The sequence below is a fragment of the Vicugna pacos genome, chromosome 13 (genome assembly GCF_048564905.1).
Source record: "Vicugna pacos chromosome 13, VicPac4, whole genome shotgun sequence".
NCBI classification, from domain to species: Eukaryota; Metazoa; Chordata; class Mammalia; order Artiodactyla; family Camelidae; genus Vicugna; species Vicugna pacos.
Window position 1 is genome coordinate 31,666,755 of NC_132999.1, and position 12,482 is coordinate 31,679,236.

At 35.8% G+C, this 12,482-nt stretch overlaps 1 protein-coding gene across 8 annotated transcripts in view; it reads left to right on the plus strand.

The window, feature by feature from the left end:
* Window positions 1-12,482, plus strand: part of BEND5 (BEN domain containing 5) — a 925,317-nt gene that overhangs the window by 253,026 nt on the left and 659,809 nt on the right. The window contains exon 1 of one of the 8 annotated variants that reach the window (XM_072974488.1): window positions 1,703-1,721. The exons of the other annotated variants lie outside the window; for them this stretch is intronic. The gene's annotated coding sequence lies outside the window, so the exon portion shown is untranslated. Of the gene's footprint in view, window positions 1-1,702; window positions 1,722-12,482 lie in introns of those variants that run through there. 8 annotated transcript variants of the gene reach the window in all.

A 12,482-nucleotide genomic window follows, 5' to 3' on the forward strand; every position in this document is an offset into this window, starting at 1 on the left:
TTCTAGGGGCTGCAAGCAGCATCTTGCCACATGTACTTCCCCATCATGGATGCTTCCCTTGTCGCACCAGTAAGGAGTGTCTCTGGAGTGAGTCTCCTAGAATGATAGTCTTCTATAATGTCTTATATAAAATATAATTACATGCATGACATCCTACCACCCTTGTCATATCCCTTATTGAATATGTAGTTTGTAAATATTTTCTTTCATTTTATAGATTACCTTTCCTTCCTTCCTTCCTTCCTTCCTTCCTTCCTTCCTTCCTTCCTTCCTTTCCCTTGGCTGAGTAGGAGCTTTTAAATTTGATGCAGTCCCACTTGTTGACTTCTGCTTTTGTTGTCTTTGCTTTTTGTATAACTCTTGAAATGTTCTATTAGTTAGATGCAATCACATGTCCTACCCACATGTAAGGAGAGGAATTATACAAAGTCATGAATAGCAGGAAGTCAAAATCATGGAGGGCTACCCTAGTTTCTCCACCACAGATGGTTCTAGTAAATATGAAAATGATTAATTCTGCTTATAAAAGGTGGAATGTGTAGCATAGTATATTGCTTGACACATAGAAGCTGTTCTTTTAATGCTGTTTGAATATAATATACACTATGAGAATAGTTTAGATGAACTATAGATAGGCCAGAGAATAATAAGTAGGATGGAGAGAGAAAGCAAGTCCATTTGCTTGAACATTTAAGGACATGTTTTTGCAACTTACAAGCTGTGTAACCTCGGGCATTTTTCTTGAACTTTTGAGAACTTGATGTTTTCATCTGTGGAATAGGAGTAACAACAGTAACTACCTCATAGAGTTATACAGAAGAATAAATCAGATCAAGCATATAAAGTACTTAAATGCTTAAGTACAGTACCTGATAAAGGCAGATATACTTTGAAGCTAATGAAGCTTAAATCTCAGTGTCCTTCATTTGCATGGATCTCCTCCAAGGCCTTGTTCCTGATTACCTATTCATAATTTTGTATTATTTTTCTTAAAGAGGACTTCCATAAGCTATTGAGCCCACAAATACTGGATTTACCTCTGGCAAATTTTATGGGAAAACAAAAGAGAGAAGAAAGCAGGGTCATTGTCTAGAGCGCTATCAGAGGGACTAGAGGTCCCTGTGAAACAGGTGATTGCTTTCCAGGATGACATGAAGTACCTTAAGAGGTCAAGAATATTTAAGAAAAAGTTAACTTACCTCTTGGGAATTACTGTGAAAGGACTACATTACATTGGCAGTGCTGGCAACAGTGAGAGATATATTAGATTTCAGGTTCATTCCAACCCCAAAATTAAGTGATTTGGAATAATCTTATTTTTTTATTAAAAGACGATTTTAAGGATCACCAAATGCATTTTAGATACATTGTTCTTATCCTGTCTCTTTTCCCTGATGAAAAGCTTTGAAGAGGGAGGGATTGTTAGTTTATGGTTTCATGAAGCCTGGAGTAGAATGTTGCCATGGGAAGCTAAGATCATTAGGATCTGGGAATTCAAATAGGGCCTTCCATCCAAGACTCTACCCAAAACATAAATGGAAGTATGGGGACAAAATGAGGAACAGAAAAAAAAAGTTTTTGTTTTTTTTTTTTAGTTACGAAATACAGAGCACTGAGAACAAGGAGTTAATGGTGTAAGCAAGTGAGAGCTGACTTGGAGGAATTCTAGAGAGTGCTGATCTCTGGGAATGGTTTTTCATGGAGCCCCAGAACTAACTTAGGTAGGTATGTCAGATGCATTCAAGAGAAATGGAGTAGGGCAAACGCATATGCCCTATGGTTAATAGATAGAAATGAGTTTTCTGTTCTAGGGTGATAGCTGGTTGCTGGCAGAGAGAATTTACTGGATGGGACCCCAGTGTCCTTAGACCTTCTAAGGCAGGATTCACTCTTTCTGGTAATACTGGGTTGCCATGCACACAAGGGCTTAGATTGGTCTTTTTAAATGTCACTGAAAAATCATTGTTATTAGTAACACTTGGATTTGGGAATGTCTTGAAAAGACATCACTAACTGAGCCTTGATCTGTTTGTGCATGGAGAGTGAGAATTTGTCCATTAGGTTAAAAGAAGGTTTCAATCTTTTTTATTATTCTATCTCCAGGGAGGAGACTTAAGTTATGAAATGGTTAGATGCAGTGGTAAAAAATGTAAATGCATTTACAAGACTTCCTGAGAATCTCAAACTCTGCAGAGAACTCTCTCTCTGGCATGAAAGTAACCTCACGTATAGGAATCTCCCTGTACAATGCTGTTGGAGCACTGTGGTAAATTGGAAAGATCATGGACTTTGGAGTTCAGACCTCCTGGATTTGAATCCTGCTTCTGTATGTAATATCATTGAGACTTTGGACAAGTCACTTAACCCATCTGAACCTTGGTTCCTAAGGAGTTATAATCACAAAAGGAGCCAAACTCATAAAGCACCTACTTGAATACATGTCATAGAAAAATTCCTTTCACTTCTCCTGAATGACTTTGAGAAACTCACCCTTCCTTTTTACCTTTCACAGCCTTAGATGCCATTTCCTTCTTCATGCTCTGATTTTCCATTTTCTCTTGCATAAACATAATACCCCCAGTGCTTTGGAGATAAAATGAGTTAAAGTGTGTGAAAGTGCTGTGTAAACCACCAAGTCCTAATGGTGAACAGGTGTTACTATGGTTAGTAACCATGATTCTAAATGAAGAGGTCAAGTAGCCTTTCTCTTTGGAGTTTCATTTACTTTCTGGAGAGCCATTGATACGTTCAAAAATACATCCTCAGTATTGAAACAGTGATGTCTTTGTGTTAGCCGTGTGACATTGTAATTGCAATTTTACAACCAAAGACAAGTCGAAGAAAAGTCTATTGGTATACAGTGAAAGGAAATAGTGACTGGAATTGTTCAAATTCACCTTTCACTTTTTTCCCCTAGTTTCCTTGTAGGGTTAAGGATGCTAGTATTATTTAGCAATAGCAACTATATGGTTTATTATGTTTCATTAAGGAGTGTTGTGGTAATACCACTACTGATCTTAGCAACATGAGAAAGGTTGAATAAGAGGTCAACATAAGAACCAAAGGATCTCACCTAGTAGTTAAGCAAAATGCAGAGTTGCTTTTTAAATTTGTTTATTCTTCTCATCAATAAGTGACCCTTTGTGTCTAAATGCTAGGAAGAGAACAAAATGTGTTATACATGTGAAGAAGCCAAGAACCCAGCAATGGAGTGTTGGGGATGGTTTCCTTGATTCTTTCCTTCATCTCACTGCCCACATTCAGTTTAGGCAGTACTAGAGATTTTTCTTTCTAATCTTTTCTCTCTTTTCTGTATTGCCTCTTTGGCACCTACATCTACATTTGAATACTAATTTGCACCTGAAACATAACATGGTCCAAACAGAACTTCTGATTTTCCTTCAAGGCTTCTCTGCACTAAACTCTTCTCATTTCTGTAGATGGCACACATGGGGTCACCCTTGCTTTCTCCCTTGTCCTCACATCATACTTTGAATCCATCAGAAAGTTTGATTAGGATGTATTCTGAATCTGATCCTTTTTTATCACCTCCATTGCTTCAATCAGTCATTATCTCTGTTGCTATATCAGCTTTCTTAATTGATCTCCCTGATTCTACTCTTGCCCTCTTATAGACCATTCTTACAATATCCACATTGAGCTTTACAAACATATATGTATATAATTGTGTTCCCTGCCTAACATACTTCAGTGGATTTCTAGCAAAACCAGAGTGAAATCTGGACTTTCTTCCATGGGCTAGAAGGCTCTACCTGATGTGGCCCTTTCCTACCCTTTCAACCTTATTTCCCTCATTAAACTCTTCATATACTCTGCATTAGTCACAGTGTCCTTCTGTTTGTCTCTTAATTTGCCACACTCATTTCAATCTTGGAGTGTTGTTAACTTGCCCATCTACTCTCTAGCTACTTCTTTAGCCCTATTTCTCATTACTCCAAACATTAATGTCTTATTCACCTGCTTATACTTCCCAAAGCATACTGTACTGTTTACAGTTTTATGCCTTGCTCCAGTCATTTCTGCTTCCTAGAATGTTCTGTCTCATTCCTACTATTTTTTTCCTAGATAATTAGTATTAATCTTTCAAAAATCACTTAAAAATAGAATCACTTAAGGAAAGGAAAGAAAAGAAGAAGAAAGAACACAACTGGGGCTTTAACTTCTCCAGGAAGGCTTTTCCAAATTGTTCAGCCTTGGTTTCCCAAATGGTCATATAAATTCTCTGCTCCTTATACCTTTGTATTTATCACATTGTGTTGTGATTATCTTCACCTATGTGCTTCACCTCTGCTGGTCTATGAGATTCTAATCTCTGTAGCCCTAAGGTAAAGCATGAGACCTAGGAAAATGTTGTTTGAACTGTTGTAAGTGACTCCAGTTAGAGGCACATTTATTACTGGGCCAGTTTTGTCCTAAATATAATTATAATTAACTCTACACACTGGGATTTTAAAGATATCAACACAGTTAACGTGGGAAAGATATACAGATTCTAAATGTGGGCAAGTTTGAACCAAAAGCTGTAAGCTACGTATCAATTTCATCTTGTATTGTTTGTAGTGGTTTTCCTTTTATGTATACAGTCAACATTTAGCTTTCCATTCAAAACGTGTGGGAATAGAACTAAACTTTTAATTATAAACATCATGGGAAGGTGGTTATAAATGAGAAAATCTCATCCAAAAAATAATTATACACAGAATCATTTTAGTTTTCAAATTGAAAGTAAAAAGTCCTGGTACAGATTATGTGACTCTTTCTGAGACAGGTAGGGATACATTGGCAGTAGTACTTTTTTTTTAAAGTATAAAACAGTTTATCCAGGGACTTCTTGCTGAAATAAATTAGCTGATTGTATCCATCTACTTCTACTTCATGTGAAGTGCTGGAGCTTGGGAAGAAGGCCCCCTGGATGTCTAAGGAAATGTTGGTAGGGGGTGTGGTAAAGAAAAATGAACAAAAAATATTATAGACTTGAGACTTGAGACTTGAGCTACCTTATCAATAAACCATTTGCTTTTGTAAAGATAGACTTTTTTTCTATATGTGTGAATTTTGTTACTTTCTTGGTTTTGTTATAAGAAATATGAAGGGACAAAACTCTCCCCATCCACAATATGGAGAGTCCGAATTCACTGTGACCTGAAGATGCTTCATCATGTCATAGGGTGTGATCATGGAGCTTCCATTACTGGAGATGATGGTAATAAGGAATAGAGAGGTTTGGTAATTTTCCCCAAGTTACACAGCTGGTAAGTGGCTGAGCCAGGTTTTGAGCCTTATAAGTCTGATTCATGATTCTGTAATCTATGTTGTGATTAGATTCAGTGCAACTTTACTCAGGCCTGCCTGAATGAATGACCTAATTAAAGTGGGAAATATAGGAGATCATTTAATTCATTCTTTCAACAGATACTTATTGAACACCCATTGGGTATTCTGTGAGTACCTACTAAGTATTTTTCCTTTCCTATGTGTTCCCATAACCCTTCATATGTTGACACATACTGTCTTATATTGAAAATAAAAAATTTAAGGGCAGGAGAACTGAGATCATATTAATCTTTGTATTCCAGGGCCTTCAAATATTGAGTTCAATAATTGATAAGCAAACAATGAAGACTTTGCTATATGATCCTAAGAATAGCCGTACTAGACTAATTTTATAAATAGAAAGTCTAAAATCTACCTTTGAGTTTTGTTCACAACTTGCTCTAAGCCTTTTTTTCTTTTTTACATTTCAGATATTATTTGCTTTTGTTTGGCAATAGACATGGTTGTATAACTTCAAAACAATAACAAAAATCATTTAAAGAATGCTTATTATGTGCCAAGAACTGTGCTAAGATTTTACACATGTCTTACAACAGTCCTTCATGATAGGTACTCATATACTATAGATGGTTTTGGAATCACAGAGATCAGAGTTCAAATCCCAGGTTTACCACTCACTAATACATGAAGTTGAACTGATCTCACCATATTATCTATTGCTGTGTAACAATTTTACCCACAAACTTGGTGGCTTAAAAGCACACACATTTATGATCTCACAGTTTCTATGAGGCAAGAATCCAAGCATGGCTTATCTGGGTCCTCTGTTTCAAGATTTCTCATGAGATTACAATCAAGTGTCAGCCAGCCTTGGTTCTTATCTGAAAGCTTGACTGGGAAAGATTCTCTTACAAGCTCACATAGTTACTGGTAGGATTTAGTTTCTTGTAGCCTATTTGACAGAGGGTCTCATTTCCTATTGACTAGAGGCTGCCTACAGTTCCTTGCTACATGGGTATCCCCAGCATGGCTGCTTTCTTCATCAAAGCATGAAAATTGAAAAGGCAATAGAGAGAGCCTTCTAGCAAGATGGAAGTTACAATCTTATATAACCTAATCATGTGAGTGATGTGTCATCACTTTCACCATAGTCTGTTAGTTAGAAGCAAGTCACTGGTTCCATCCATACCTGTGGGGAAGAAATTACACAGTGGTGTGAATATCAGGAGGTGAGGTTAATTTGGGCTGTTTTAGAGTGTGTTTGCCATACTCACTAAGCCTTCATTTACTCATTTGAAGTATAAGAAAATAATATTATCTACATGTTATGGGCTAAATAGTGTCCCCTCCAAATTTGTTATGTTGAAGCTCTAGCTCCCAGTACCTCTATATGGGGCTTTAAAGAAATAGTTAAATAAACCCCACTTTAAAATGGAGTTGTTAAGGTGACCCCTCATCCATCTGTCTGGTGTCCTTATAAGAAGAGTTTCGAATACAGACAGTGGGATGACCATGTGAAGACAGTGGAGAGGTGGCCATCTGCAAGCCAGAGAAAGATGCCTTAAAAGAAACTAAACCTGCCAACACCTTGATCTTGGATTTCTAGCCTCCAGCATTGTGAGAAAATAAATTTCTGTTGTTTAAGTTAGTCAGTCTGTGGTATTTGTTGTGGCAACCCTAGAAAACTAATATACTACCTTAAGATTAATGTTTGGCAGATCATCTTGTTCATAATATGTGTTGAATATTAGTTTCCAATACTGTTTATTAGTGCAATTATTATTAAGAGGAAACCCCTAGGGCACAGAGATACTAAATAACAAAATTTGGAATCTCATCTAGTTCATTCTTCTTTTTGGTGAAGACTACAATACACTTCTCTCCACTGTTCAGTTTAATTGAGCAAACATGTATTGAGCCCTTTTTATAAAACAGGTACTGAGCTAGGAGTTGAGGATAAAAGATAAATAAGATATGTCCCGTGCATCTGTTGGAGGAGCTTAGGCTCCTAGGGGAAAGATTTTCCTAAGCAGATATTTAGTATATGGTATGGTAAATTCTAAGAGATATGGTCTGCGTGCTATAAAAGCCTAGAGAAGGGGTTCAGGACCAGCTTCCTGGAGAAACCACTAACGTGGAGACGAATGATGAGTTAGAATTCTCAGGTGAAGAAAGGGTAGGGTAGCAGAGGTAACTGAATATAAAACAAGTGAGCGTTACTAGAGATTTACACAAACAGGAATGTGAAGTAAACCCTAGTTTGGTTTTGAGAAACTTCTGTAAAAGACAAAGACCAAGAAACAGTAAGAGATAGTTTTTTTAATGAGACAAAATTTGGAAGTGGTACAGTCTCCTACTGGTTAATAAGTGCCATGATAATTTTTCTGTTTCTATGTGTATGCTACACATAGTGACAGTAGACCAGTTCTTCTACGCCTGCCAGGAGGATGGGCAAAAAACTTTATACTGTGATTAAAACCAATCAAACTTCATTAATAATTGAATCTATAAAAATGAAGTATGCCAAATTGAAAATATTTAGAAAATCTTTTAAAAGATATCAGTAATGGGATTATCTTCTGATTTCATTTTATTAATGAGGCAATTTAACTTTCAATTTAAAAAATAAAAAAAAGTAGTGTCAGAAAATAGTGATTAGAAAAATTGTGAAGATTTGTCTCTCCTTTATTTGATCAGATTATGATGTTTACACTATGGAATTTCAGTCTAATAGGGTACAACTTCATTAAGAGCAGGGATTTATTAATACCTTTGGCATTGGTATTTTTAATAAGCTTGGCACATAGTAAGTGCTCAAATATAGTTATTGGTTAAGTAATATATTATGTTGCCTTGGTCAAGTCTCTTCTTTCTGGGCTTTAGTTTCCTCATCTTTTATAAAAATATTGTAAATTTAAAAAAATGTAATTGAGGTATTATTGACATGCAGTATTATATTACTTTCAGGTTTACAACATAGTGACTCAACACTTGCATACATAATGAAATGATCGCCATGATAGGTCTAGTAACTAGTCTGTCACCATACAAAGATATTGTAGGATTGATGATTATATTCCCTGTGCTGTACGTTACAGCCCCATCCCCATGACTGATTTATTTTATAACTGGAAATTTTGCTCATCCTCCACCCTCACCCCTGTAGCAACCACCAATTTTTGCTCTGTATCAGTGAGTCTGTTACTGTTTTGTTTCATTTGCTCATTTGTTTTGTATATTCCACATGTAAGTAAGATCATACTGTATTTATCTGTCATATTTCACTAAGCATAATACCTTCTAGGTCTCTCCATGTTGTTAAAAATGGCAAGATTTCATTCTTTTTTATGGCTGAGTTGTATCCCTGTGTGTGTGTTTCTTTATTTATTCATCTGCCTGTGGACCGTTAAATTGCTTCCATATCATGACTATTGCAAGTAGTGCTGTAAAGAACATTGGCATGCATATATCTTTTTGAATTAGTGTTTTGGTTTTCTTTGGGTAAATACCCAGATGTGGAATTGCTGGGTAGTATGGTAGTTCTATTTTTATTTTTTTGAGGAACCTCCATAATGTTTTCCATAGTGGGTATACCAAATTAAACTCCCACTAACAGTACACAGGAGTTTTCTTTTCTCTACATCCTCACCAGTACTTGTTATGTCTTGTCTTTTTGATAATAGCCATTCTGACAATTGTGAGGTGATAACTCATTGTGGTTTTCATTTTCACCTACCTGATAATTAGTGATGTTGAGCATATTTTCATGTTTCTGTAAGCCATCTGTATGTCTTCCTTGGGAAAATGTCTATTCAGGTCCTCTACCTAGATTTTTTTCTTGATATTGAATTGTGTGAGTTCTTTATCTTTTGGATATTAATGCCTTATCAGATATATGATTTGAAAATATGTTCTCTCATTCAGTAGGTTGCCTTTTTGTTTTCTTGATGGTTTCCTCTTCTGCACAAAAGCTTTTTACTTTGATGTAATCCCATTTGTTTACTTTTGCTTTAGTTTCCCTTATCTGAAGAGACAGATCCTAAAAAATATTGCTAAGATCATTATCAATGAGTGTACTGCCTATCTCTATCAGTTTTATGGTTTCAGGTCTTAAGTTTTTAATCCATTTTGAGTTCATTTTTGTTTGCAATATAAAAAAGTGGTCCAACTTTATTCTTTCTCATGTAGCTGTTCAGTTTCCCAATACCATTTATTGAAAAGACTGTCTTTTTCCCATGGTATATTCTTGCCTTTCTTGTCATAAATTAATTGACCATATAATCATGGGTTTATTTGGGGATCTCTATTCTTTTTCATTGATCAATGGGTCTGTTTTTGTGGAAGTACCATACTTTTTATTACTATAGCTTTATGGTATATTTTGAAATCAAGGCATGTGGTTCCCCCAGGTTTGTTCTTCTTTCTTAAGATTGCTTTGGCTATTCAGGGTTGACTTTGGTTTCATACAAATTTTAGGATTATTCATTTCAGTTTTGTGAAAAGTACCAATAGTAGTTTGATAGAGATTGCACTGAACCTATGGATTTTTATGGGATAGTATGGGGATTTTCATAATATTAATTCTTGCAATCCATGAGCATGGTATATCTTTCCATGTATTTGTATCATTTTCAGTTTCTTTCATCAATGTCTTATTGTTTCAGAGCACAGGTCTTTCACCTCCTTAGTTAAATTTATTCCTAGTTAAGTATTTTTGATGCAGTTGTGAATGGGAATGCTTTCTTGATTTCTCTTTCTGGTAATTTGTTATTAGCATATAGAAACACAAGCGATTTTTGTATAATGATTTTTTGTGTATCTTGCAACATTACTGAATACATTTATTCATTCTAGTGGTTTTTTGATGGAATCTTTAGGGTTTCCTATATATAGTATCATATCATCCACAAATACTCCTGCTTTACTTCTTCCTTTCCAATTTGGATGCTTTTTTAAATCTCTTTTTCATGTCTGATTTCTGTGCCTAGGACTTCCAATACAGTGTGAGTAAAAGTGGTGATAGTAGGCATCCTTGTCATGAGCTCAAGAACTTTTTACTGCTATCTTGATCCAGACCCCTAGTTTCCGCATCTTTAAGTAAGGAAGTTGAACTATATTACATTTGAGATAGTTATGGAATTAAGACCATGTGTTTTGAAACTAGTCAAAGCTGAATTCCAAAGTTAGCTCTGCATACTAGACTTCTCTGAGCCTCAGTTTCCTATCTGTAAAATTAAGATTAAGTATGATGAGATATAAATGAAAAATATACATAAAATGGTTATGCTTCACATGTAAAGAATACTTTAAAGGAGTAGCTAAAAATGTCTTTCTAGCTCTACTATGGTAATGTTAGAACTCCCATTTTACTCTTTTCTTTCACAGATAAGGAAACCAAAAGACAGGAAAAGTATTAGTTTCTGCTTGTGCAGGACATTTACTGTGATATCAGGACATTAGTAACTAGGACATTAAGGCAGGAATAGGGGCAATATGCAGCACACCTAGTTTGCGCACATGCAGTATCCTCAAGGAGACCAGCAATCCCATCCTCTTCACAGGCTGATAGATCCTTACCTCTGTGCTGGCTTAGCCAAGATGATCTGTTACCAGAAAAACTCCATTATGTTTCAGAACACTGTCAGTCTTATGTTCCATTCCTTACAGTAAAATTTCAGTTCCTCCTTATAACAGGTATTCAGACATTGCTGAAAAGCCTGAATGTGCTTTTTCTCTGTTTGCCTTATTTTACCAAAAGCTGAAATGGTTAAAACTTCTTGCTTCTCTGTGCACATCAGTGTGTATCTTCTTTCCTGTCTCCTAGTGTACGGTTTCCCATTTCTTATATCTATAGCAAAATGAAAAGTAGACTAAGGAGTAGAGTAGGGGCTAATAAGGACTAGGGCAGGGACATAATTTAGATCTCATGCCAGTCAGCCCATCACTGTTTCCACCAAGCTAATGCTTTTTCCAGAATTCACAAGAATTGCAAGAGAGATGGTATTAATTCTGGAAAGTTTACTGATGGAGAATAGTTCAGAGGTGACTTGGGGAATGGGGACACAGAATCATGGATTAGAGGTCTAGACTAGAGAGGGACAGTGGTGGCCAGAGGATGGGCATAGTTAAAGGCATGTGAAGCTCTGTGGTTGGATTTTGGTGCAAAATGAGTCTTGCCAGTTTACCACTTTCACTTCTTGTTGCTGTCAACCTTTACTAAGAGATCTTAGATGTATGCAGATTAGGTGTTTACCTGGTACCAGGAATGCCAAGGACTCAGTTGTACCATTTGGGTTTGGAAAATTCTAGCTCCTAGAGTTACTGAGCTCAGTTTCTTGATTTATAGTAGTTCTAGATTATCGGGTATCCATTGTGATCCAAGCACAGTGCCAGGTACTTTACATACATTGTCACATACAGATTTCATGTAAATTATATTAGATAATAATATAAGTTATCCTCATTTTACTAGAAATCAAAGCCAAGCCTTACACGGGTGGAATCATTTACCTTATGGTTTCTCTAAGCAGTATTTCTTCTATACCTTGATGTAGTAGAATTATTATGTCATAAACTTGGACTCCCTTCAGTGGCATTATTCTAAAAAGAAAATGAAGCCAACCTTTTCATTATGCTAAGGACTTAACTGATTTATGAAGATTGGATTTAGCTTAATGTTGCACACAGGGCTAGGAACTTAGAAAGGCATTTGTTAATTAAAAGAAATTTAGCTGAATGATTAAAATAATACTTAAATATCACTGTCCACTCAATAATACTGCCCTCTCTGGGTACATAGGCATTAGTAGAAAATTAAGGAAAACAAGATATTACAATTAAGTTGTTCAGTTAAAATATACAGTTACTTTCCATTTATTAAATTTCATTGAATGAGAGATATATTTCTAAATCCCCCATTTTTATTTTTAAATATATTAAAAAATAAATTTCTTTTAATTACTGTATGGTATCAACCCTCTTTCTACTTTGGATTATGCATTTAGCAAGCATTTATTGAACACCTACTATGTGCTAGGCCTTGTGCTAAGTTCTGGGATTTAAAAATGAACAAGTGATCATCTCTAATGAACAAATGGTGATAATTCTGGCTATTTAGGAGGTACTGGTCCAGGTGGAGGGATCAACATATCCACAGTAATCATAACAGAATGCCAAGTGCTGAAATA